Raw genomic sequence first — 25,448 nt, forward strand, 5'->3', positions numbered from 1 at the left:
CTCTAGCTTTTCTGATTGGTTGGTGATCAGAGGAGAGGCTCTGAGGGTCCTGCTTTCTGGATTTATCAGAAAAATATAGTAGATATCAGGAGACCGCTTAAACTCCTGCAATGTTGGACGGTGATTGAAGGAGAGCTGGACTTGGGACGTGGCTAAGAGCAGTAACGGCTTTGTTGTTATATCACAAATTGACAGAAGCCCTGACAGCGTATTTTTAGTTACAGCCTCGGCAAATGGAACATGTTTTGTATGTGTGTGAACTGAGTACACACATTTTTAATATAGACTTCCTTTATAATCAGAAACAACATTAATGTCTCTCTTGATACAATATATGAACTTTCAAACCTGACAGTCATTTGACTGCTCACATTTACTTCCTTGTCTCATTTCCTCAAACAATGTCACCACATTTCTAGGTCTCAACAATTTACTTAGAGGCCCTGAGTCAATATTATTTATATGGCATCAAATCATAAAATAATTTATGTCAGTGCACTTTTCATATGGGCTAAGTTGAGACTCTGCTATTTATTATGTCCATTATTTTCACCAATGTGAATGCAGACAAAAACTAATAGGACATGTTGCACCAAACTGTAATTTCTCTTTACTAGTCCTGCTGCATCCAGCCCCCTGACCCCAGCAGTCTGTCCCCGTCTGCCCATCTGCCGCTTCTTTATTCTGAAGTGTTGCCTGGCAATGACTAGCCGCAACTTAGCTGCCAAAGACATTCGGATCCACACTCACACTAATAAGCCTGTCACATGAATACGTGAAAACGTGCACACACAAGTGCAAACAATTTCTTTCCTTACTCAGAGATTCTAAAGTAAAAAGAAGGCCGGAGACAGCTGCAAGTTGACATGCTGCATAAAGAATCAAACTACCTTCTGAGCTGCTCTTCACCTCTCCTTCGACTAGATCAGTCTTGACCTTTCTTACCCCATCTCCATCTAACAGTGGCTGAATGCTGGGCATCAACAAAACCTAAAGGCTGGTGCTTCTTGGGGAAGACGGAAATCTCTCTTATTCTCTTCCTCCCCCTCTTCACTGTGTTTCTGTGTGAATAGGAGGCCCCTGTAAGCCTCAGGCGAGAACAGATGAATTGAGAGGCTTTTAATTTGCTGCAGACAGAACAGAACAGAGTCCATTTAATTCTGCCAGCAGAGGCCATGTCGGCAAAATGCTGACAATATTCTTTATCTGGTCCAAACACACTGGAAAAGTGTGAGTCACTCCAATTACAGGCATTATCAGCAGCACTGTTCCACCAAATGGAGGGAGAGAGTGAGTATGAAGAGAGGGGTGAGACGGGAAAGAATTGAACAGAGTGGAAAGAAAGTGAGGGGTGAGAAAGATAATGAGAAAGGGGGGTAAAGAGAGAGAGAGAGAGAGAAAAAAAAAAAAAGCCCAAGGAAGTAAAATCAACACAGAAAAGATCGCATATGAGTGGGCTCAGCTGCAACCCTGAACATGTCTCTGTCGGTCCCTTTCTGTCTTTGTTCTCTGAATTTGTTCTCCTAGCTGCAAAGTCTTTCAGGCAGCATCTGGAGCTGTTAATCCGCAACTTGGATGAGAAAAGAGGCAGTCAAGAAACCCCATTGCTGCCTTAACCAGAAAATAACAGTTCCTCTTTAACGAGAAAAGACAAACAGATTCTAATATACAGCTCCGTAGTATTACAATTAATATAATCCAATTTATAGGAGGCAAACATTGTGACTTTAGCTCAAAGGCGGGATTCTGTGTGCTAACCTGCTCCTGTGCCTGCACTACTCACACAGCTGAAGTCCAACACATCCGACTATTGTTGAGAAAACAGCCTCTGGTCGACGAGTAAAAATGAGCTAGAAAAAGGCCTCGGAGACTTAAAATGAAAAATCTGCTCCAACACCACTCTCCAGACGTCTCAGAGGCTCCAGACATATGGTTGTTCCTCTGGAGACTTGGGGAAGAGTTCCACATCTAAGCTACACTCCCTGGAGGGGACAACAAGCTAATTTCTCAAAGCCGCCAAATTTTTAGCTCTGCGGATTCCCTGACTCGTGAACCCACACACAGACAACGTGTAGGAAAGCGCAGCACCATGAAGAAGCCATCACAAACACTGTAGTGGTGGTTTGACCTGGAATCAGCACACAAGATAAAAGTAGCAGCAGAGTAGGATGTGAGCGTGGCTTAGTGCGTCTGGATTTTAACATCAATCTGAAGCCATACCAGAAGAGACACAGACTGGGAGGGAGGAAGGAGAAGGACATGAGCGATGAATTGGATGTCTGTAAATGGGGGCGCTGCCAACAGGCGTGAGTGTGAGATGTGAGGATGTGTGTGTGTGTGTGTGTGTGTGTGTGTCTGGGCCTTCACTGTATGTGTGTGACTCGATAAACAGGATGCTGCCAACAGGAGCTTAATGCCCAGAAATCATCTGCAGCTACAGTAAAGTCTGCCAGGCAAATGGAAAGAAAAAAAAAACACACACACACCACTCTCTCTTTCCCACCTCCAACTCTCTTAGGGTAATTGTGTTCTGTCCATCAGGCTCAGACTTAAATTAGCGGCTGCACTCATTCAGCTCTCTTGCCATCTCAGTAATGAATAATCATATACCGGTAGACCACCATTTCTCAGTCCCCCCAGCCCCATCAGCGCCCACACGCCCCCCCCTCCCCCACCACCACCCCACCAAATCACCAACACTACCTTTGTATCCTAATGCCATTTCAGAGTCCTTATCAACAACTCATTCTTCCTCTGGGCCACACTCGTTGATGAATAACCGTGACTGTGTACAAAAGGTATTCCTGAGTTACTTTCTGACACGGTTCAGATGTTTGAGTGGTTAATAGGGAATCGTTTTTTACTACAGTAAGAATGAAACACAATCAGATAGGTTCGGGGACTCAGGTGACCTTTGATATGTTAACTTTGATTAACATATCATAACATATCTTCGATTCGATTAACTCAGAAAAAAACTATAGACTACCTCCAAAGTAAAAACAATAGATATGAAATACTCAGACCTACCAGTTCGTGTGCAGGCGATAAAATACAGCGCCCACTCTGATAGTTGAAGTGGACAAGATGTATGGGTAAGTAAGTTAGTCGACTGTGCTTGTCTCTGAGTATGGGCGAGACAGAAAGACAGAGACAAACAAGTAAGTACACTCATGAGAACATGCTCTTGAGGTTCAAGTTCAATATCACAGCCATAAAACTGTTGTATATCACTGCACTTTGTCCAAAGCTCAGCAACAAATGTAGTCCAACGTCACTCATCAAAGTCTCATAAAAATACATTAGCATTAAAAGAAGTCGACCAGGCTTTTGTGCATTATGAGTCTTGATTATAACTATCTACTCATTGAAAAACTGCAGCTAAACCTACAGATCTTACTTGTTAAGTGTAAAAACAGCAGTCATAAATAAATGACATTTACCGCAAAGTAAAAGCAAAAAAAATCCAACAAGGTGCATCCCAAGTATCCTTTATTAAAGTCTCAAAGTGAGACATTAGGATTCATCGGCTCAATCATTAACATCATGATCTTTGAACATGAAATGTTCAATTGTCAATAAAATAGAAATATCCTGCTCCTGCTCCTGCTGGTCTTGTTCTTGCTCCCGCTCTTGATCCTGTATCTGTCTCTCACTCCTGTTCCTGTTCTTGACCCCCACATCTGGTCCTACTGTTTTCTTTAGCACAGTGAAATTTGACTCAATCCTCGTGGCACTCAAAACCCAGGTAACTGTGACCTTCTGACAGCTAGGTTCCAGTGTCACTGAAGCTCTTTGTTATATAAAAAAAAAAGGCTCCAGGGTCACCACTTCACAATGTCTTTTCAGTATGTTTTCCTACAATCAAACTGAATGGAGCGTGTTAGTCAGTCGTGAAAAACCCCAGTTCTGCTTAGCTTACTAACATTACAAAAATGAGTACTAGGTGCAGCCCTAATCAAAAAAATCTTTGTGCACAGTTCTGATGTGGCAATCAGAGCCTGATGAGGAAAACATTGTTGTAGCTGTTTGATGAAATGAAGTACTAATAGCACAATTAATTGAAAACATTATCGAAATTAAAGTAATGACCAACATACGTGCACAAGTATATATATCCAAACACATTCGGGGTATTTCTTGTTTGTTAGTTTATTTTTCTGCATGTTGCCCAGTAATTAAAATTAAAAGCTCCCATGCTACCACGCTTGACATTTGAACAGATTGGCTGAGGGGGGAGACTTTACCAGCCTGGCTGCCCTGCAGGGACACAACATCATAGGTCAATTCAGTTATCAGCTACTGAGAGGCAACTGTTGGAACAAAGTGTCAAAATGATCACATCATCGTCAACACACCACAGTGCAGCTACAGCATGATATACAAGGCCTGACTCTGATCTGAATAACCACTACACCCACCACACAAGATTTGCAGGGCCGGATTTCAGACCATTCCTCTTAAAATAGATGCATACAATAACAAAAAAATCGGGACTTCCACAGTAATCACATCTGTAGCCTTCCCCATCAAAATAACCCCTAAAAACTGCTTTCAAGTGGCTCAATCAGCAGCAATTGCAGTAGGCCTGGGAGTTTATAAAGACAGTAGTGCAGCTACAGTTAGTTCAGCAGACAGAGACTCAGGGTACCAAACACCGCAACAACACACTGCAGGAGGGCAGCATAGAAACACGGGGCTCTGAGCTGCTTTAGGTATTCCACGTGGCTCCCTACTCGCCGGAATGACTGTTGTGAACATTCAGCACAGGCCTTGTCAAGAAAAGGTAAACACATATACACATATACACTTTCCCACCCACAATTTCCTGCCAGAATTAGAATACCCCCCCAGTCACATGCACACGAACATCACAAATTAACATAAAAATATCCACACACACACATCCAAACACATACACCTACCATTGCCTTAACCTAACCTATTTACAGACACGGGGCTGTGGATATCAAAGCTATGCACTCTCTTAGGGGAATTCCTCCTTTCTCATGTTTAAGGGGAAATAGATGAAAACGAATCTTGTTCTCCCTGTACCTCCCTTGTGAGTGTGTGCGTGTGTGCGTGTGTGTGTCTCCTTGGCCATGTTAATGTGCAAAAATGGAAATTGGCCCTGCTCAACAATGTGTGTAACGCTGTCTTTTTCATGCAGAAAGGAAGCAGCAGTTTGCTGACAGGCTGTGTGTATGCTTTTATTAACAAATTCACACTCTGATTTTCCTCCCTGAGCCCTGCTCTACCATTCCACTACAACAGTCTGCATCAGTCTCATCTTCACAACTAACACATGTAAAACATCTTCTTTCCCTGAGCTCTGGAATTGTATTTATGGTGTGACTGATAATTAAAGATTTCACACCTTCATTCAGTTGTGCTGCAGAATTTCTCCTGTTCATCTCTAAAGATGTTTAACCTCAGTCTTACTGTGTTATGCTATGTTATTGTTCACAGCCAGCACCTAGTAGCATGTGGACATGGGACTGTAGCTCTATCCACTCCACAAAAGATGGTGTGATTTATGGTTGCTTATAGTGCACAGAAGCAGCCCAGTGTCAGCAATATGGTAATGGAATTTCATGATCAACTGGGTACGGTGCAAACACCCATCAGACCTTCATTTCCCTCATCCATTGGAAGTAAATCCTTTTTTTTTTTTTTGGGAGGGTGGGCATCACTTCAATTTTATGCATCAATGATTGGTTAATGAATGAACAAATTGTGTAAAGGGAATGACAGCAGACACAATAAAGAAGAGTACATGAAGACAAGTTTTTTGCAGCAGAATTCAAAACGCTCACGCGTCACAACATTCTGGACTGTTTCCCCCATCGTGTCCCCAGCATCTGTAAGCCCACTGGTTACTCTTTGCCCTGGAAAAAGCATCTTCACAGAGCTGCCACTCGCTGTGCAGCTGGACCGCTAAAAATGTCCATTCACTATGATTTAAAACCAGCATCCCCCACCTCTGGACCCCCACTGACACAACCTCAAATGAGGGATAGAATTGCTACATCTCTGGAGAGGGACAGAAACGAGGAGGATTCTGCTGCATAAAAATAGAGCCAGAGCCTGTCGGAGCAGAAGACTGAGACTTAATGAGGGGTGCAATCATCAATTATTTAAAACACTTAATCATGGCATTGCACGAAGCTGTTACACAAACACATGCAGGCAACGTACCACGGACTCCTCAAACTGTGCCTCTTAAGGCAGACACACAGAGAGACAGGCAGATGGATGGGTAGGCAAATAAAGACACAGAAATGGACTGCTGTTGTCACTGAGCAACTGCCATCTTTTCCCCGTACACAATAAACATCATAAAATCTGGGCATCATGAGTGCACGTCAGGCATTTCTGACCCTCAGATCAATTAAATAGATGCAATACAATCACAATCGCTTTGCAGTAATATCATATATAGGGCTATTTTCAGGTGAACCATATAGAGATATTTTGGATCAACCATTCCATTTACATTTTACTGAATTGACTGACACCATGGAAGCTGCAGTTGATATGTGCAGCTGACTTTTTTCAAGCAAGTCAGTGGCTGTTTATTAAACTAATGACCATTATGTTGCGATTTATTTAAGATTTAAGGATATGTAGGACAATGACAGAAATAATTTTAAACAAAGCTCAGATTTGTTTTCCTAACTGACTTATATGGATGTCAATGGTTCTATGGGATTCAGTGGTCCAGAAAAAGGGCTACTAAAAGAACATCAAACCCCACACAAGAGCACCCATACCAGCTGGTGACTATAAACCTACTAACATGGACGGTGTGTCATTATAAAGCATTGTTTTCTTTAATTTCATTCAGTCGATTATGGTTGGGCCACTATTTCAGTCGATAGTACCTTGTAAAAGAATTTGATCATGCCTGTGATCAGTTTCAGATACTTTGAATTCATGGATCAGAACAGGTGTCAGGTAATAAACTGCATTTCAAAATAACCTTTTCCCTGAAATCTCAGATAAAATGATAACCCAAACTTACATGTGTGTAATGCATTTTCCTCCCTATAAACACACGTTTATAGGGAGCAGCTTACGGAGTTTTTTACGAAAAGAAAAAAGAAAAGAGAAAAAAAAAGTGTGACAGGGACACAGAAAATAGGAAGAACTAGATGCAGTTCGAGGGACGAGTTATAGGCAGAGACAAAAAGAAGATGCTTTCGGCTAAACCTTGAGCAATAACAGCTCCAAACTTTTACTTTTACTTGCAAGCCGCTGGCAAGCCCTAACGAGGCTCTCACTGCCAGCAACTTGCATCGGGATGCCCCTGGACAAAGCTGTGGGTTGATATTATCAAAGGTTTCACGCTGTGTCAGAGTGTCCGTCTGCATAGGGAGGAACAGATTTTCCACCTCTGTCCTCAGAGCCCAGTCAGAACGCAGAGGGAATGTCTAAGTGCAATCTTCAGTCTTTTGGGGTACAAATTCTCTACAGTTCTCCCCATATGGCCTTCTGTCACCAGCAGCCATCAGCTGCTTGCACATCTTGCCTCCCGACTGTCTAATCATCCACGCACACTGCCACAGTTGCTTTCCCTTCCAGTAAAAACACATACCATCAAACAAAATCAATCTTTACTGAGTGACTGTGTTTAATAAGGCCCTGTTGTTTCTTATCGACTCTGACAACATGATCATCCCCCGCACTGCTTTACACACAGAGTGACTGCAAGAGCACCGCGTGTCTCAAAACGTGTGTCACCTTAGGGCTGGATGACATGGGCAAAACTTATATCACTATATATTTCTTCATTTCAAATCGATACAACATAATTCTGATATTGATTTGAACATTTGGAATGCCCACAAGGATGTCTGTACCTACAAACCTCTGAAAAATGTATTGACCAAGTCGAAGAAACCGTCACCTATAAAACTATGTCATATTTTTGGTAGGAAAACGGTAGAATCAATGTTCACCTTTTATTTGTAGTCAGCCTTCCTATACAAACAAGGTACATGGCATCATGTCAAATAAACAAAAACCTCAGCTTAGTCAAAATTAACATTGATAAACTAACTTTAAACCACAAAAAAGGCTTAATTAAATTTCTGTAAATAGATAGAATAGTTGTTTTAGTGACAGGCTGGTTTAAACTTAAATGATGCCTCATCTCCAGACTCCAGACAGAATATTCGATGGAGGTGAACTGCTTCAGGTGTTGGACAGATTTCATGTGTTCCTGCTGCTGGTCGGCTCGTCTCTGACACATTTAGCTGCTCACTGAAACCTGAAGTTTATCTGAGCTTCAATATCTGAACCTCTTCCACACCACAGAATTAGTATTTCCTCTCTTGTCAACTATTTCTTCGGCTTTATTATGACTTGTGAAAGCTTGTTCAGTCACATTAGCATCGTGGTCACAGGTAAACATTCAGTAGCTAGCGTTTAGCACGTCAGAGCTAAACGCCAGCTGTGCGCCTGTAGTGTGCATCATAATGTAGCAACACAGCCTGTTGTGTTCTGCTCTTTTTGCTCGGCTTGAATGCAATGACCTGACGGCAGCGCCCTGCCATGAACTTCAGTCAGTGACTGATGCTGTAGTTAATGTCTATCCAAGTAACAGTAGTCTGTTTAAATACCACCGTGACTGAAGCATTTTCTATTGCAATATATATTGATATTGAATTATTGTCCAGACCTACATCATCTCAAACCATAAATTGTTAGCTTTGTTGGCTGTCTCTGGATCATTCTATCACAAAGGCAGACACACACACACCAAGGCCAGATAAAGACTGCACCCTCTGATGCCATCAAGAAAAAAAAGTTCCAGCTAGCATAACACACATCTTGGTGCATATATACTCTGAAAGTTCGTGGAGGTGAAACTTCTTGCCTGTGCTTGAAATAGGCCCTTTTAGCACCCTGTGGTCTATTGGACCTAAGTTCTGTCTGAAACCTCACTAAGTGTAGGAGGGTTATTGGCATTCAGCTCCCTGTGGGACTCCAGGTCAGTACAAACGTCCTCAAACTCAAAGCAAAAGGCTGTTTGAGTTTCTAAGAGTCTGGATTTGAGAGAGAAAAAGCAAAAGAAGAGTTGATTCAGTGGTGATTTTTCCATCTGCATGTAGAAATCTGAACGACATGCATGGATTTTAAATATGTGGTTGTACGGATGCATGCATACAGGCACAGACACCAGCAAAAACCAGTAACTGGGGCATTTATGTATGTGTGTGTGTGTGTGTGTGTATGTGGCAATGATGGTGTGCTAAAGCAAAGTCCCACCTAGCCTCTCGGCACCATCCATCATAGTGCTGCTGATAATGATACCAATACATACATCAGCGCAGAGAGTGTCAAGGGAGCTAGAGAGGAGCGGGGTGGGTGTGTGTGTGTGTGTGTGTGTGTGTGTGTGTGAGAGAGATGGGGGGACAGAAATGAAATGAGTGGATGGAAGAGAGAGAATCAGAGAGGAGAAGATGAAAAAGGCAGTTGAGATAAAGACACAACAATAAGAAATGTGCTTGTTTTATATCATATTATTGTGTTATTTTCCTCAAGTAATAAAGCTAGTTTGAATTTGCATTTGAATTTGAATTGGAGAGAGAGAAAGAGAGAGATGGGAGGGTGAGGGTAAAGGGAAGGAGAGCTGGTAGAAGAGAGGCAACAAGCATGAAGAGGGAAGGAAATGTGCTGTCACAGACCGAGGAGTGAAAAGACTATCTGTGTGACTGGAATAGGCAATCTGATTCACCCAGTCCTCCTCCCTCTCGCCACTCACAACACACACAAACACTCAACACAGGCCATAGCAAACGCAAAGAGAGAGCAGTGTGCACTTGGTATGAGCTCCATCGCAATCCATGTGGCTTAATATTAAAGACCAGCAACACATCTCAAGTGTTGTCTGTACTTGTGGAGATTGTGTTTTATCTTCTGTGATGGCTTTATAGATGATTCTGACACTTCCTGTGTCTCTCTCTCTGTCAGACATGATTAGATTTAAACTGAAACATTAAGTAGTGACATTCATATTCTGAGGGTTGTTTTTTTTTTTTTTTTTTTTTTTTGTGAGTGTTGCAGTGTGTTGTTGCGATGGTGTTGCTGCGTTAACATCGCACAATCAATCGAGCAAGGTTTGATATAATTATTTAAGTTATATTTTGAATCAATAAATCAGTCTACTACCAGAAGTCAAGACTTGATTAAACTGGTTTCCAATATTTACCTTGAATGAACTCACAGGAAATGAGTGCATGAAAATCTATGTGAAAATTATTGATAACTAACACAGTGACACGTGATAACAGGATAATATGAAGTGTGAATGAGATGACCTACCAGTGTAATTCAGCAGAGGATGCAAATGCTTAATGTTATGATTGAGAATGGCGGGGATAAATTCGACTGAGCTATTTGAATGGGTGTGATCTGTTGTAAATGCTTCGTATGAATCAGAATAAATTACTGATTTATTTCAGCATCCACGGCATCATGAGCAGGGAAAGACTTTGCCTGCTTTTGGCCTGTGTTGAGACTCTCTCAGGATCAGTGAGCGTCCATCGGGGTGATCCGGGTGGATGCTCCTGGAGGCGTAACGGGTTCTGAAATCTGCCTGCAGATGTTTCCTTTATTGTGGAGGTCTTCAGAAGGCGTGCAGCCATTGTTGGCTTTCACTGGTCAGTTAATGACGGAAGAATCACCGCAGCTGTAATCACTTTGGTGAGCTCTCTCTGTAAGAGGCACGAAGGACAGGGTTTTGGACAAACATCACAAAAGTCTTTTGGAGCAAAAGTCAGACACTGTTTAAAAGAAGGGACAAATGAGATTTACTTCTGAATGCACCGCTTATTGAATCTGTGTGAAAAAAAAAAAAAAACCAACAACAAAGTTTTGCCATGAGGCAAAAACTCTAAGAAAAAGTTGAAGCTCACACAAAGAAAAGGATGAGAAGAGGACAGTGAGGGAAGTTTGGGCGATTGGTCTGGAGACTGGATGGGGTCTACATTCTGTTTGGTTCTGGGGCAGGGGTGTTAACTATCTTCTACCTTGGTTTCAGAAGAAGAGTTCTTTGTGAACTCGTATGTTTCGTCTGAATAATGCACACACGGACATATCTGTCCTCCACCATGGACCACTAAGTACAAACAGAAACACAGCTTCAGCTGCATCAACGATAAACAGTATAATCATTTCTCTTTCAGCATTCCATGAATCAACCTTCAACCTAATCTCCTGTCCAAATCAGTTCCTAACTCTAACTTGATACATAACATATGACAAATTTATATCTAAATAGATAGTAATAACTGATTACATGGCACACATAAAGGTTTTTGATTATAGACAGTACAAAATGAGGGCAGTATGGTATCATGCCAGACATGAGCTGAGACAGTGGAATTGGATCTCTCCATTTCCTGGTGGCCTAGAAACTTTTGGTTGTTTTTACAGTTCCTGTTGTTTGTCTTGGTGACAGAACAGTGTGAAATTTGTCTTATCTTGTTTCAGACAGAATACAACAAAATATAAAAACTATTAGTCCTTTGACAACCTGACCATTTTCTGGTCAGGTAAGAGAGTTCTCTGTTCTCTGTTTTGTTTTGTGTTTTTGTAACAGAATGATCATTTGATGATGGGGAGGAAGAGAGGGGCTGTATTTTCGAATCTATGTCCATAAATGTCTCATGAGATGTCATATTAACTACAGTTACAAATAAAGACTAATAAAGTGATGTTGTTTAAGATAATTATGAACACGGAAGTGAAGCTGAAATGAAACAATTCAGCAATAAAATTGCAATTTAATGCAGCAAATAAACATTTCATTTAATTTTTCTACAAAACACCACTTATGTTCTCTGTTACAGTGGCTCTTAACCTTTTTAAAATGCGACTCACACCAAAAACTATTTGTTACCCCCCCCCCCCTCTAAACTAAGAAGTGACTTTGCTCCTGTTGGTACTGCTGTTGCACCTTGCAAAATTAAGCACGACACAGCATTTGTTAGCTAATACTTAGCTCCTGCCTCTGTGCTGTGTCATGGACAATCTACTACCGCACACTGAATAAATGAATATTTATTTATTTTAAATATACCCCAACATAATCTGAGGACACCAGGTTGAGAACTCAAGCTCCATAAAACTATCGGATGAAAATGCTGTAAATAATATTCAAAGGTTTGCTCATGAACACAAAACGCGATATGAGATGAAAATATAAAAAGGCCTATTTATTGGCACCACACAGAAACCCTGCACTCTGATTAAAAACTGCTCATAACTCATGTCTGCCAGCTGCCTGAAATAGCAACTAAAAATGACACCGCTAACAGCACAGTCCAAAGCTAACATTTTACTTTTGTCACATTCATCTTTGGTTATGAATTTTGTATGCTCAGACAAAACTTTAGCTTACTGAGAATTCAGCAAGATCTGTGCCAAGAGAAGCTGAGACAGAAGAGGCTGAAGAGCTTCTCATTTAATCTTATTCGTAAAGCACATCACCTTCTTCACTTCCTGGAGCAAGATGAAGGCCAGCAGAGCTGTGAAATTAACCTATCAGATGCCTCCACCTGCTAAAGGAGACTTCTGAATATACTAATAGACAGGAAATTAAGATATGTAGCTGGGGGCACAGCCACATGTGCGAGCGTGCACACGCGTATACCCACCCCCACACACACACACACACACACACACACACCAACCCTTTTTCTAGGATTATAGAGAACAAAAGGATAATGGTAGATCTCAAGAGCAGAGAGCGCTCCAGAGAATGAGTCTTTGATGAGGATACAGGTAATGAAGGGGATTATTTCTTATGTGAGGCTGGGCAAGGGGTGGCGGTGTGTGTTTAGGTTTTACAGAGAGCAAAGAAACTGACTATAGTCCTCCTCTTCCCCAGTGCTACACAAACAGCCCCCCCTGACCCCACATCACCAAGATCCCACTTTCCCCTTCCTCCATCTACCTTAACAAGCTGCCCATGAAAAATACCATTTGTCCCTGTTCCTTTGTGTCTCTCCTCCCCAGTGTTTCTCTCTCTGTCTGATTGCTCATCTTTCTTCATTTCTCTGCCTGCCTCACTCCCAGGGCTTGCCATCTGTACAGTAACAGGTGTGCTATGTATGTGACGGATGTATTTGTTACCTGTAGCGCTGCCTGCAGCCACGGTCCGCATGGAGAATAGCTGCCTTGTGACCTACTAGCTACCACCATACTCTCTTTTCCTCCAAGTCCTCTGTGTCCTTTAGATGACAACAGGATGAGGAGAGGAGGAGTGTAATGAGTTCAAGAGGCAGCCGCAAGCTGTCGTGTATTTGTATATGCGTTTGGATGAGCCTCTGCCAGCCGTGCTGTGGCGGTGCATTCACTGTGGTGGAGTTTCAGTAATTAGTCCCAACAGTCTATGAGTGTGCGTCTATGTGTGAGCCCATGCGTGTGTGTGTGTGTGTGTGTGTGTGCGTAGTCTGCTAAATCTTCTCATTAGCCTCACAGGTGAGTGATTAAACATTCTGCAACAGTTGGAAGTGTTCCTCCTATTATGACTGTTGCCTTAATTTACAACTACACCTTTGAGAACTCCGCTGGCCAAGTCTCAACACACTCCGCAGGAGCTGCACATACCTGATAACATGGTTAGAGCCACACCTCACCCTGAGTCCTTTTCAAACTTCTGGCACTTTGTTGGGGCCACCTATCTGTTAAAGGAATGGCTGTTGGGCTTTCAAACAACAAGCATCTAGAATGTGAATGATCGCAATGGCTTTGGTTTAGTATCTGTGTCCGCTGTGGCTCTGTCGGTAGACTGCATTGTCAGACCCTTCTGTCCTTATGTGTAATAACTCTTTTCCACCGTGTGCTACCAGCACAACTCAACTCTACCAAGATTCTCTGGTTTTCCATCAGGCAAATGAGACCTTTGTGTCTGCTACCTGCTACTTCTTATGGTATCATCTCCGACTGAGCAGAGCCAATACCAAATGGTACAGTAAAAACCCAGCAGAGAGAATCATCTATACCCACAAAGCCATGCTGAGGTGCAGGCAATTCTCTTTTATTCACTCAAATATCTTTTTTAAGTATGACTTCAGCAAAAATGCTGCATTTACATTGTACAATCTGCAGTGGAATTAGAAGCATGGAGCGTGGTGATGAGTAGCGATAGTTCAGCACAATGCTGAACGATCATTTGTTAGTTCGGAGCCTATCACGGTAGCTCACTGTCATCTAGGGGGATGTGGAAGGGTGAATCAGAGAAAAGGGCCAACATATTTGGATAAAAGTGACACATAAATACAGTTTGATATCCGGCAAGTGAGACGCATCTGGACTGCAGGATGTGAGCAATTTCAGTTGCTTATTGTCACATGTTGTATAAGGAGTGGTTTATTATCCATTAGCCGATAAATCTATTATGATGGATAGTTTGAGGATTATTGCAGCTTTCAAGACATTCCTTTTTTACTCCTTTTCCATGCACAGACAAAGAGGGGAAAAAAGAGCACACATTTTTACAGAGTGAGCAGACATGAGAAGAATATCTTCACGTAAAATTGTCTCATCACGGTATCCTTTGATTTGTTAACCTTGCACTGGTGAAGGGTTGCCATTCGTTAGTGTACAGAGACTACAGTATTTACACACCGAGCAGATAATGAATAAAACACCTACGGTCACAGTAGGAGGCAGTATGCTGTGCAGAAAACCATAAAGCTGGCCATAGCACATTTAATAAACCGTACACACATGTGGCCAGTTGTATGGGCTGCTTGATATTATTATTGCATGCGTGTCCTTGAGGGCTGGGATGTGACGGATGTGGGAGGTGTAAGTAATAAATCGCAGAGGTTAATCCACTCTGGTGAAGAGGTCCACACTCAGGAAGGCCACCCGATAGATAATACAGGATTCAAATATTCCCTTTAGCACGCTCACTCACTTATCTTCTACCACTTATCCTGTGGGGGTCACTGGAGCCAATCCCAGCTCACATCAGACGAGGGTGGGGTGCACCCTGGAAAGGGTGCCAAGCCATCACAGGGACAGCATAAAGACCACTCACGTCACCGATTAACCCAAACATGCTGTCTTTGGAAGGTGGGAGGAAACTGGAGTACCCGGACTACCCCACACAAACACTGGGAGAACATGCAAACTCCACAGAGAAAGGCCCCAGGTTGGGAACCAAACCCACAACCTTGTTGTGGGGCAACAGCACTAACCACTATGCCGCCATGCTGGCCCTTTAGCACAAATTTTCATTTATACCTCAAACCAGACCATCATTAAGCTGTTCTCTCAAGAGAGACCTGGTCCAGGGCAATGTGAGAGGATCACAGCAAGTCATTTGAGTGGCAATTTAGCAAAGGCCAAGCTAAGAGTCTTTTTTTCTCTTAGCAAGCAGCGAGTTTCCTGGGAGGCGTGTTAGAGGAAAAGTGAGACAGTGAACTTGTCACCAGCTATAGAACCCATTAGACACCCACCTAAGCGCATGAGTGCGCATGCACATGCCAGGTGGCAGGGTAAGGTGAGCCGGGCAGATCACAGCAGCAGGTAATATGACTAATATCACAGCAGAGCTCACTGAGGCACACCAGGCACTAACAACCATTACTCACCTCTCTTCTCTCCCATCTCGCACTTCCTACTGCTCCTTCTTTACTCCTCCCTCTGTCATACACTTTTCTTTTTCTACATCTCTCCCTTTCTGCCATTTCAAGCAGTTTCTGATCAGGTTGCTTCATTTTAACCTTACTTTTTATCAATTTTTTTTATTTCCCTTTCACCTGCAGGGCTCCGGCTGCTGTAATGGCTATAGCTGCAGTTAGCTGTTTTTTGACATGAATAAGTTGAATAAAGCACAGACTCCAAACAAACATGCATCCATAACGTCCACGGGAAAATACATTTGTCACCTGTAAAAAATGAGCCCACAAGCCGTCTGTGCAGCAGGTTGCTCGATACGCAGTATTATTAAGTGACTTTTCGCAGATGACAGCACGGAGGGAAGGGGCAGCCATGTGGTGTGGATGGATGAGTCGACAGAACAAAGATATATGACACAGGAGAGCAGTGTTTCCCCATGTAAAAGTAGGCGAGTAGGTAAAAGTAGGCGATTACGTTGTTTATATTATACATACTCATTCAGCAAAGTTAACTTTTTCGTTAATATTTTGAGTGTTATGCAAACCAATGTGACATTCCAGAGGACGGTCCTATAGGTCTTATCAAAGGGTTGTTGGTCAGGTGACGTTGGAGGAAAAAAAAAGGGTGGTTGCAAAGTGTTGGAAAGGATGACAGATGACAAAAACTCTATCCTCACTTTAGAAATACAACCTCTTTGATAGTACAGCTGCCACATAGGACTGAAAGCATGGAGAAGCATGTGCTCAGCTGCTTGATTTTAAATCCCACACACACACGCGGTGGCCCAGTCATCCACATCATATTATCAAATATTTCTGTCAGCTCCAGCCATGGCTATTATGGGTGTGTGTGATTGAAACCATCAGATCAATTCACAGTCATTTAATCTTGCAGCTCTTAGATCTTGCGTATTCCATTAACCAAGCCTTCCACTCACTCACTCACACACACACACACACACACACACACACACACACACACACACAGAGTGTGCATGGCCCCATGGCGGAATGGGTGGTCTTATAACTCCATCATTCCCAAAAAATGACTTATCATACTCATAAGCCCTCATACTGCTATGGATAGAGGAATGATTATCTGGAAGCATATCAAGCTAATTGAAGGCCGCCTATCTTAATGTTCAAATATAGAATGGGTGGGACTTTGTGTGTGTGTGTTTCTATGTGAGCAAAAGGGAAAGGGATTGGGAGAGAGGGAGGGAGAGAGAGAGAAAGAGAGAGTAAGGAAGAGGAAAAGGGAGGTTGGCAAGAGTGGGAGGTTGTGGGCAAAGGGTAAGAATATTCTACAAAAGCACGATTATAATGAAAAAACAAATCTAACCCGTGAGATATATGTCCTCCTCATCATTTAACTGTGCACGTGTGTGTGTGTGTGTGCGCGCATGTGTGTAGCACCACTAGCCAGCAGTGTGTCAGTCCAGTAAATGCTCAGTGGTAGAAAAGAAGCAGAGATGACCTGAGAGCGGGTGAATGAATGCACGCACGCACGCACGCACGCACGCACGCACGCACGCACACACGCACACACACACACACACACACACACAGCACACTTTCAATCCATATATATTGGTAGTATCTATCAGCTAGATTTGGCATTTACTAAATTCAGAGCCTGCTTAGTACATTAAAGCCACCCTCAGCAACATTGTTTACAATGTCAAATGTGAGGTGTGATTGTCCTCTTAATCCCACTGAAAATCAACAAAGGTCCCCACAGATTGCACCCACTCTCACCTCGCTGACTGACTTGCCAAAATAATGCCAATTCCTATAGACTACAGGCAGTTGCTCCCAACACAGCATCGCACACAAGCTATTTTTTCACAGTGTGATCGGTGTGAAATGGTGGAGTGGTGACAGGAACATGTAGCTGAAGCCAAAGAAACCCACTTATTTTTCTCAGCGGTTGGTGGGTCCTACCAAGAACAAAATTCCAGCAAATATTGAAATTGAACAGGTGGAAAGGAGGAGGACTGTCCTTGTTGCTCTGTGCAAAGCTCCATATTTTGAGGGTTTTTAAGGGTGTTCCTGCCTACTAGCTGTCAAAAATGGCTTAATACAACTTTAAGCTACTTTAAGCTTTCATAAAATAAATGGTACAACTGCATTGCATTTACAAATGCCGGTCTAATAAAAACATACTTACCGGAGCTAAAGCTGCATTTTCACAGCTCAATCTGAAGCAAAGAGCCATTCTAACTAGCTCAGCGCTGATTTGAGCTGAAAATTCCCAGCAGTCATGTGGAGACTAATTCATTTTATCTTTTTCCTAATGTGTATTTACATGTCTGGGGGTCGAATCCTCTTACATGACTGCCAATAAACAACATTTAAAACTGGAATAAAGCTGACACGAGAGGGATAAATAGTGGGTCATTAGGAAGGAATGGATTGTGTGAAGTCATAGACAGTATGTCTGTGTACATCAATTCTTTCACTTCAATACATCAGCTGAGACAGTTGACTGACGCTACCTTAACGCAGTAAGTCCAATGGTCCATGAGATTTTTTTGTCCATTAATCCATCTGTTTTTCTTTTTTATTTATGAAATTTGGAAAACTGGAAATGTGTAAACTATGCCTGAACAATTAATCAAAATATTAGTAAAATTGCAATATAACTGATTCCAGCATCCACATTGCAGGAGGTCAAAACTCTGAGATAAAAGGCAAAATGTTTCACAATATACTATAAATGAACCATTGTGGGGCTACAATGGTGATCATAACTGGGTGCATTCAGGCTGTTCTCCTCTGCTCTTTAAGTGCATTAGAATAGCCCAAAGAGTGTGTATGTGTGTGCGTGTATGCATGCATGCCCACAGCGGGAGGTAGGATGATGAACAAAAAGAAAAGTTTTTGCACGAGCACAAGAGTGCATTGACGTCTCGGGGCAGAGGATGAACGGCCCGCGCTTAGCAGTGAAATGGCCACTCATGGCTCAGCAGTGCTGCTGACACTGAGGAGCTTCAGCCATTACTGCTACTCTTGTATGTCTCACTTTACACACAAACATTTTGTCTGCGTTTTGGAGGAGATTATGTTTCTTCCATTTTGTAATGTATTTTCAGCTACTACGGTAACAAAATATTAGGGATGCAAGATCTTTCTGGCACGTTATTAGCATATGCCAATAATCGTCCTAAAATGAACTATTAACGATTATAACTATGTTTTTGTTTGCATGTACCAGTGGGCCAACACATAAGGAGTATGCAGAAAAAACTAAGTGATGTCTGTGGTTGGGTCTGTGGGAATAAAAAACTGTATCTTTTATCAGCCAAATGAGCTTTAAAACATGGACATATCAGATTTCAGTAAGATCCACTATTGAGCATCCTCACAACATGCACTACCTGAAAGACATGTATACAAGATCAGTTACTGGTATAGTGCAGTAAGTAAAAAAAAACAAAAAAAAAACCCACTAAAACTAAAGCCTTGGTGGGTTTTTCCCCCCTGCTGCTTTAATGCTTCATGAAAAAACTGATCCCATTTTGATTTTATGTTTTTACCTTAATTGAAACTTAGCTTGGTTTATAGGTGGAGCAGAATTCATGACCCATGAAACCGCGTAAAACTCCACTCTGTGATCAAAAAGGTGTTAGACAGAAAGTGCTGCACCCCCCGCGCTTGGAAAAGCACACACATCTGTAAATGAATGAAAATGCATAAGTATGCGTTGAGGATGAGCTTATCTAAGCATGACAGCGGATGTGAGAGACTGTGAGCTCAGCAGGCTGAGTGCTGACTGCTCAGCCCGCTCCTCTGAGCCAAGTGTCCGGCACCAGATACTCCAGGGAGGCAGCTTGTGATGCACCTCCAGCATGGGGAAAATTTTCTCTATGGTGGACACAGAAGCCAGACTCAGTCTGACTCCCTGTCATCTGTGTTAACAGATGTTTGGCACGCATGGCAGCTCTATCACCACCTACAAAGAACTGAATAAGGCTACCAGGATCTTGTCCGTCAAAGCAAGATGATGGTGAGTGAAGCTAAGACGCTTCCTCATGACTGAGTGAACGGCAACGCTGAACTGCCGTACTGTGAGACATCACTGTGGGTCGGGTGCAATGAGAAAGATAGCTCGTGTTGCCGGAGAGAATGGGGAGACAACGGGGTGAATCATGGCATAGTTAAAATTCATTAGTGAGCAGCCAAACAAAAACACAGATGGAAAGAAAGTAAGGAGGAAAAATATAAAGAGGAAATCCTCTAAGGAAAACATCTTTCCATTCCTGTCTCCGTCCTTTTTTCTTCCCCTAACTTTGTTGTAGTCCCTCAGAGAGTGTGGAAGTCAGTAGAGTCGTTCCACAGGGAAGTGTAGCTAACAAACCCCACAGCAAAACCGAGAGCTTGCTTGCGTCCTTTGTGCTGTGCATGCATATAAAATCTATTGTATTCTTGAAATAAAGAATATTGCACAAAACCAGACATCTCCTCTCCTCTGTACACGGCTGCATGGAAGAAATTAAAATGTAATGCATTAAGCTTTGCTAATTTCTAACAGGTAATGTTACCAGGAGCATGTAATGCTGCTGGGGTCTGCCGAGGCACTTGCTGTGTGTGGTTCAAGAGAGGTGGGTGGTCAGGGATCTCAACTACTAGGGAAATAAGAATGTAAAATGTTATATCAATCAAAGTGTTAATGTGCTGTGACTCTGCTGTGGTGAATGCCTCGGTGTGTGAGTTTTATAAAGTGCTTTTGTTTGCTGTGAAGACTCCTTATCAGAGTGAACACCTTTGTGATTTAACCCCAAAGTGACGCTCACCAGAGGAAGGAAAGAACAGGGAGATCCGACGACGTGTAGCAGGAAGGAAATAAAATAAGAGAAATAAAATCAGGGGAAAAAGAAGAAAAAGAGAAAGCTTATGAGTCTCAGCTCCATAATCAACATGTTATCTGAAACCAGAAGATCCCTGAAGCTGCTCTATAGGCAGAAGGAGATGACGGGAGCAAAGGGGGAAGAGGAGAAGATGGAGCGAGAGAGGTATTGCAGTGCTTTGGGAAGAGGAATGGAGAACCAAAGAGTGAGAAATCACAGAAAGGACGCAGGGAGGGTAAAAATGTGGAAGAGGAAAGGCTTTTAAGATATTTTAAAAAAACAAAAATGCACTTAATTAATTTTCCAACTGAAAAAGCAAAGGAGCTCCGTTATGGTCTAAAGTAACTGTGGAAATACACGTGAAGTTGATGTAGTCCATCAGAGGGCATTGTAGTCCATCTCAGACTCCAAATCCATCTTATTTTAGTGTTAAGTGTTCTGAAATGTCCTCACACTTCCTCACACTTTGTCAACAAAATGCTGCTCAGCGCTGGCTGGTGATACAGAGTAGGCTAAGTCCACTGTGAACAAATGAATAGCCTTCTATTTCTATGAGTCACAACACTGTCTACAACTGCAGGAAGCATAACATGCCAGCTCCACATCATGGTCTCCCTGCCATCATAGTCTGTGTGTGTGTGTCTGCAGACGTTAATCCCAATGGTACTGAGAGTCTGTTAAGAAGATCGCAGATTACAGTGTGCACGAGGTGATCGCGATTTATTGATAATGACAGTTCTGTGTGCATTCGGTGTCTTTAAGGTTCATTTGTGTGTGGATATTGATTTTCCAGGTATCCCTTTCTCTGACACACACACCGACCATTTCCTTCTACAGAGACTAAGTGAAGGGCAGGATATAAGGTCCATATGCTAACACATACATACTTTCTCCCAATGAGATTTAAAGATCTTCTCAATGCCAATTATATCCGGGAGGATGTCACACACGAGGAATGTGGATCAATGGTGAGAGCAGGGAGCCAAGAGCCAGTCAATTCTGTCTTTCCTCACCGTGGAACGGCGGGACCCCCACTGAAAAAATACCAATTTCAAACATGTTACAGAAACCTCATCAGAGCATACATTTCCCTGTTGCGCCTTTTTATCTGATTCCATTGTGTAAGACTTAGTAAAACCTCTGACAATGACTTTAGAAGGACGTGAGGGGTTACAGTAAAGACACTTTCTTTGATACAGACGCTGAGAAGTCAAATCTGGTTCAATCATGAGTCAGAGATGTGCTGAAACTCCCCCTGGACAGCAAACTTATGGGAGAAAGGCAAGGAAAGGAAAGATACAAAGGCTTGAGGTAAAGGAATGCTGTGCGTTGAATAATTTTGGATTTAGTACGACATCAATTTCACATATGGATATTGGACACAATTTTCCTGCTGATTAGAAGACAGGTTTGTGCACGTCTGAGAAAAGTTCAGAGGATAAAAAAAACACACAAACAAACAAAAAACATTTCCATCAAGCATCAAATAGGAAGAGAAAGTAATGAAGGCAGGAGACTTGGCAATGTCGGCTACCTTCATGTACAAGTTTCATTTGGCAGCAGCTGCCTGTTCATTGTTTTCACCACAGCCAATTTAAAGAAATGCCACTGAGACACAGGCGGCATTGAGCTGAGCAGGTATCCTGAATAGGCTGTCAAACTTATTGTGGTGTTGAATTGTATCCACAGCAACAAGTGTCGCTGGGGTGCCACAGCAAAAAATAATCAGCTATGTAAATGATAAGGATACAGTAGAACTCTGTGGTGCAAATAGGTTGTACGAGCAATTTGACTAATTTTGCCATTTTCATTTCTTGGTTGCTACGGGGCTCTAAGTCATTCTTACTGGCTAATTAGAAATGCGCACTGCGTTGTTCCTTCTTTTGTTGTGCGCACACTCAAAACTCCTGGCAAAACGAGCTGGACCCAGTTTGGAAGCGACCTACCCATAAGACGAAGACCGACCACACCATAATGTGTTCAATGGTCACCCTTACGTCTAAAGAAGCAGTGCCTCCCTGTTAAACTTTACAGCTGAAAAGACACCTTGAGCTTGATGGGATTCTTTGCAGGTGGTGGTTTTATGGGCATTTACATGGTGTCAGATGAGTTTCTTTGCAGCACAAAACTATTCTGTGTGAAAAGACTTCCTTGCTATCAGAGATACGCCATGTCTCAGACTGAAATACAAATTCAAAGTTACAACGCTACTTTTGCAAAAGGCTGTGAAAAGCTTTAGGAAAGGAAACAGTACGCTCCGGCTTTATTGATTTCTTCATGTCAAGACTACGTAGCCTAAAAAGATCTTTTTCTTTCTGTTTCAAGATTTAGTCCACCATTCACTCAGGAACGTTGAATCTCACGTTGAGACACACGGACTACAGTGAACTGGAAAAACATAAATTTGGGGAGCAACAGAATGGGTGAAGAGAAAAGGCGAGGCTGTGGACGGAGCAGAAGGAGACGATAATTGAAAGCGGGAGAGAGAGAGAAAGCCTTCATTAGTGTTTTCTTTGAAAGTTTCCCCACAGTTCTCTGTGGGTTTCTATGACGACCTGGAGTTGCATGCTGGGCCCATACAGGCTGAAGTAAGAGGTCTGTTTGGCAGGAGTGCAATAAGTATTCAAAAACTGAGTAGAAAGCCCTCAAAATTTTGCTTCTACTCAATCGAAAAAGGACAATTTTTTTTAGAATGTGCTTAAAATAATTGGCTAAATATCATTAGGAGTAGTTCAACCTGAAGAGACCCATTATAGTTAATTATGTTCATGTATTTAGTTCATCTAAATCAGCTGAGTAGCTAATTAATGATGGGAAACATGCAGAAGAACAATGTTTCCATGTGACATACAGTGCAATGACAAGTGCTCCATTGACTGCCAGCTCAGGAAAGGAGTAGTTGCTGAGTAATACTCATTCACACACACACACACACACACACACTCATGCAGGGGGTTGGTTTGCAACTGTCATACTTGTGAGAGAGGCTGATTTGCATTTGGGATAAAAAAAAAAACCCATCAAATTCACACTAAGAGGGCTTTTTCTTTATTATTATTATTATTGTGAAATGTCTTTTACACCCATATCTGCACCATCTGCACTAAGTGGTGCGGGCTGTGTGGAAGACATCGGGACACACAGAGGGAGAGTGAGGGTCTGCAGAGCACCACAGCCTCATGATTAATGCGGCTTTTAGCTGCAGCGGAGTCTGCCCCCCACCAAACTGACCGGGTCGCCCATTCAATTCCTCCGGCCCTCATTTTCCACGTCTCCTTTCTCCATCAACCAGAATCCGGTACCGAGAACCGCCTCCAGCCTCCACACACAACGGACTACCAGACTACATTTCCCCGCTCACAGTTGGTCAATATCCGCATAACCTCCATTGTGCAGTGCTGCACTTCATTACACCTGATTCACTTCAGTGAACTACCCCCCCCCCAAAAAAAAAAAAAAGAAAAGTGGACAACCTCCCCAAATAAATAAATAAAAAAAAGTGGACAACCCCACACCCTAGCCTGCAGTTTTAAAGAGTGAGGGTGATTCACTTTTTCTTTTAAATAAATTAAATAAGGCAAGGCAGAAAGGTCGCAAAGCACAAAGGTCTACGGCGAGAGATACACAAACGGCTTTCTTAAAGTCACCAACTAAACTATCAGACAGGCCGTTTTAAGATGTAGTTGTCTTTGGTGGTTGGGTTGGGGGAGTGGGGGGTGGAGGAGCAGTCAACACACACCCATCAGTCAGGGAAAGCACGCTGACGTGCGTGCAGAAACGCATAATGATAATAATAAATAATAAAAACTTTACATTGACACAGTGAGAACGAGGGCGGTGGATCTCCGACCGAGGGACGCCCTGAGACTCTCACACACACACACACACACACACACACACACACACACACACACACACACCAGGGGAGACTGATGACAAATGCAGCAGAGTAGTGTCTGTCCTCCCGCCTAACAAACACACGCGCGCGCACGCACGCAGAGTAAAATCCCAATGCTGCTGCAGCAGCAGCAGCAGCGATAGATAATTCATTGCAGTGATCTGAGCAGGACACACTGAATCCACAGGCTCCTCTCCGGTCCGGCTGCTCTAACTATCCGCGCCAACTCTCCGCACACCGGCTTCAAAGTAGCGCACTTCAGGGAGCCCTGTGCGCTCCGCACCGGGGTCGGCCCCGCTCGGCGCACTTACCTTTGCACTAGAGCGAAAATGAGCAGTTAGTTCCCATTTTGCGAAAAGCCTTTAGAATCCATTCATTGCCACGTTATCTCCTCCTGGTTTATTCAGACATCCACAGTGCGTTGCGGCAGGGAGAGTAATCCAGTTTTCCATCCCTGTGAGAGCGCTTTTGCAAGCTTCGTTACATCTTTTTCCACAATCCCCACAAAACTATGCCAGGCTTCTTTCAGCGCGTTTTCTCTCCCCCCTCCTCCTCTGAGCCCTCTTCCTTCCTCTCCCTCTCTCTCCCTCTCTCTCCCTCTCTGAGGTTGCCTGGTTACCTCTTTTCTGTAGGCTGGTTCAGACGGCCGGCCGGCAGCCAATCACAAGACCGGGTTCATCTTAACCCTTCCGCTGCTGAACTGTCCTGATTTCCAGCTTTCAAGGAGTGGAACTGGGGGGGGGGGGGGGGGGGGAGAGAAGCACTTGATGGTGTTGAAGGATTTAAAAAATATAAATATATCAACAAAACTAAATTATTATTATTTATTTTTATTTTTTATTTTTTTGTGGAAGAAACTTGTGTATCACTGGGCTGTCCGGAGTTCAGCACCAGCATCACTTTTTGCCAGCAAAACTGGCAAAAAAGAAACACAAACAGTGAGTCATAAATCATAAATGCACACAGGCAGTAGTCAAGCCTTCACCCTGCCATTCAACATAGCCTATCGATTGGTTTATCACCCACAGTTAAGTCATGCTGCCGAAATCTTGTGCGTTC

The 25,448-nt window shown here is 42.9% G+C and overlaps 1 protein-coding gene across 4 annotated transcripts in view; it reads right to left on the reverse strand.

Annotated features, from left to right (window-relative positions):
* The window catches only part of dab1a (DAB adaptor protein 1a), a 68,183-nt gene extending 43,236 nt beyond the window's left edge, over nt 1–24,947 (reverse strand). For all 4 annotated transcript variants that reach the window (XM_029500878.1, XM_029500876.1, XM_029500877.1 and 1 more), the window contains exon 1: nt 24,701–24,947. The gene's annotated coding sequence lies outside the window, so the exon portion shown is untranslated. The remainder of the gene's footprint in view (nt 1–24,700) is intronic.
* Between the last annotated feature and the right edge of the window lie 501 nt (nt 24,948–25,448).

The sequence above is a fragment of the Echeneis naucrates genome, chromosome 4 (genome assembly GCF_900963305.1).
Source record: "Echeneis naucrates chromosome 4, fEcheNa1.1, whole genome shotgun sequence".
NCBI classification, from domain to species: Eukaryota; Metazoa; Chordata; class Actinopteri; order Carangiformes; family Echeneidae; genus Echeneis; species Echeneis naucrates.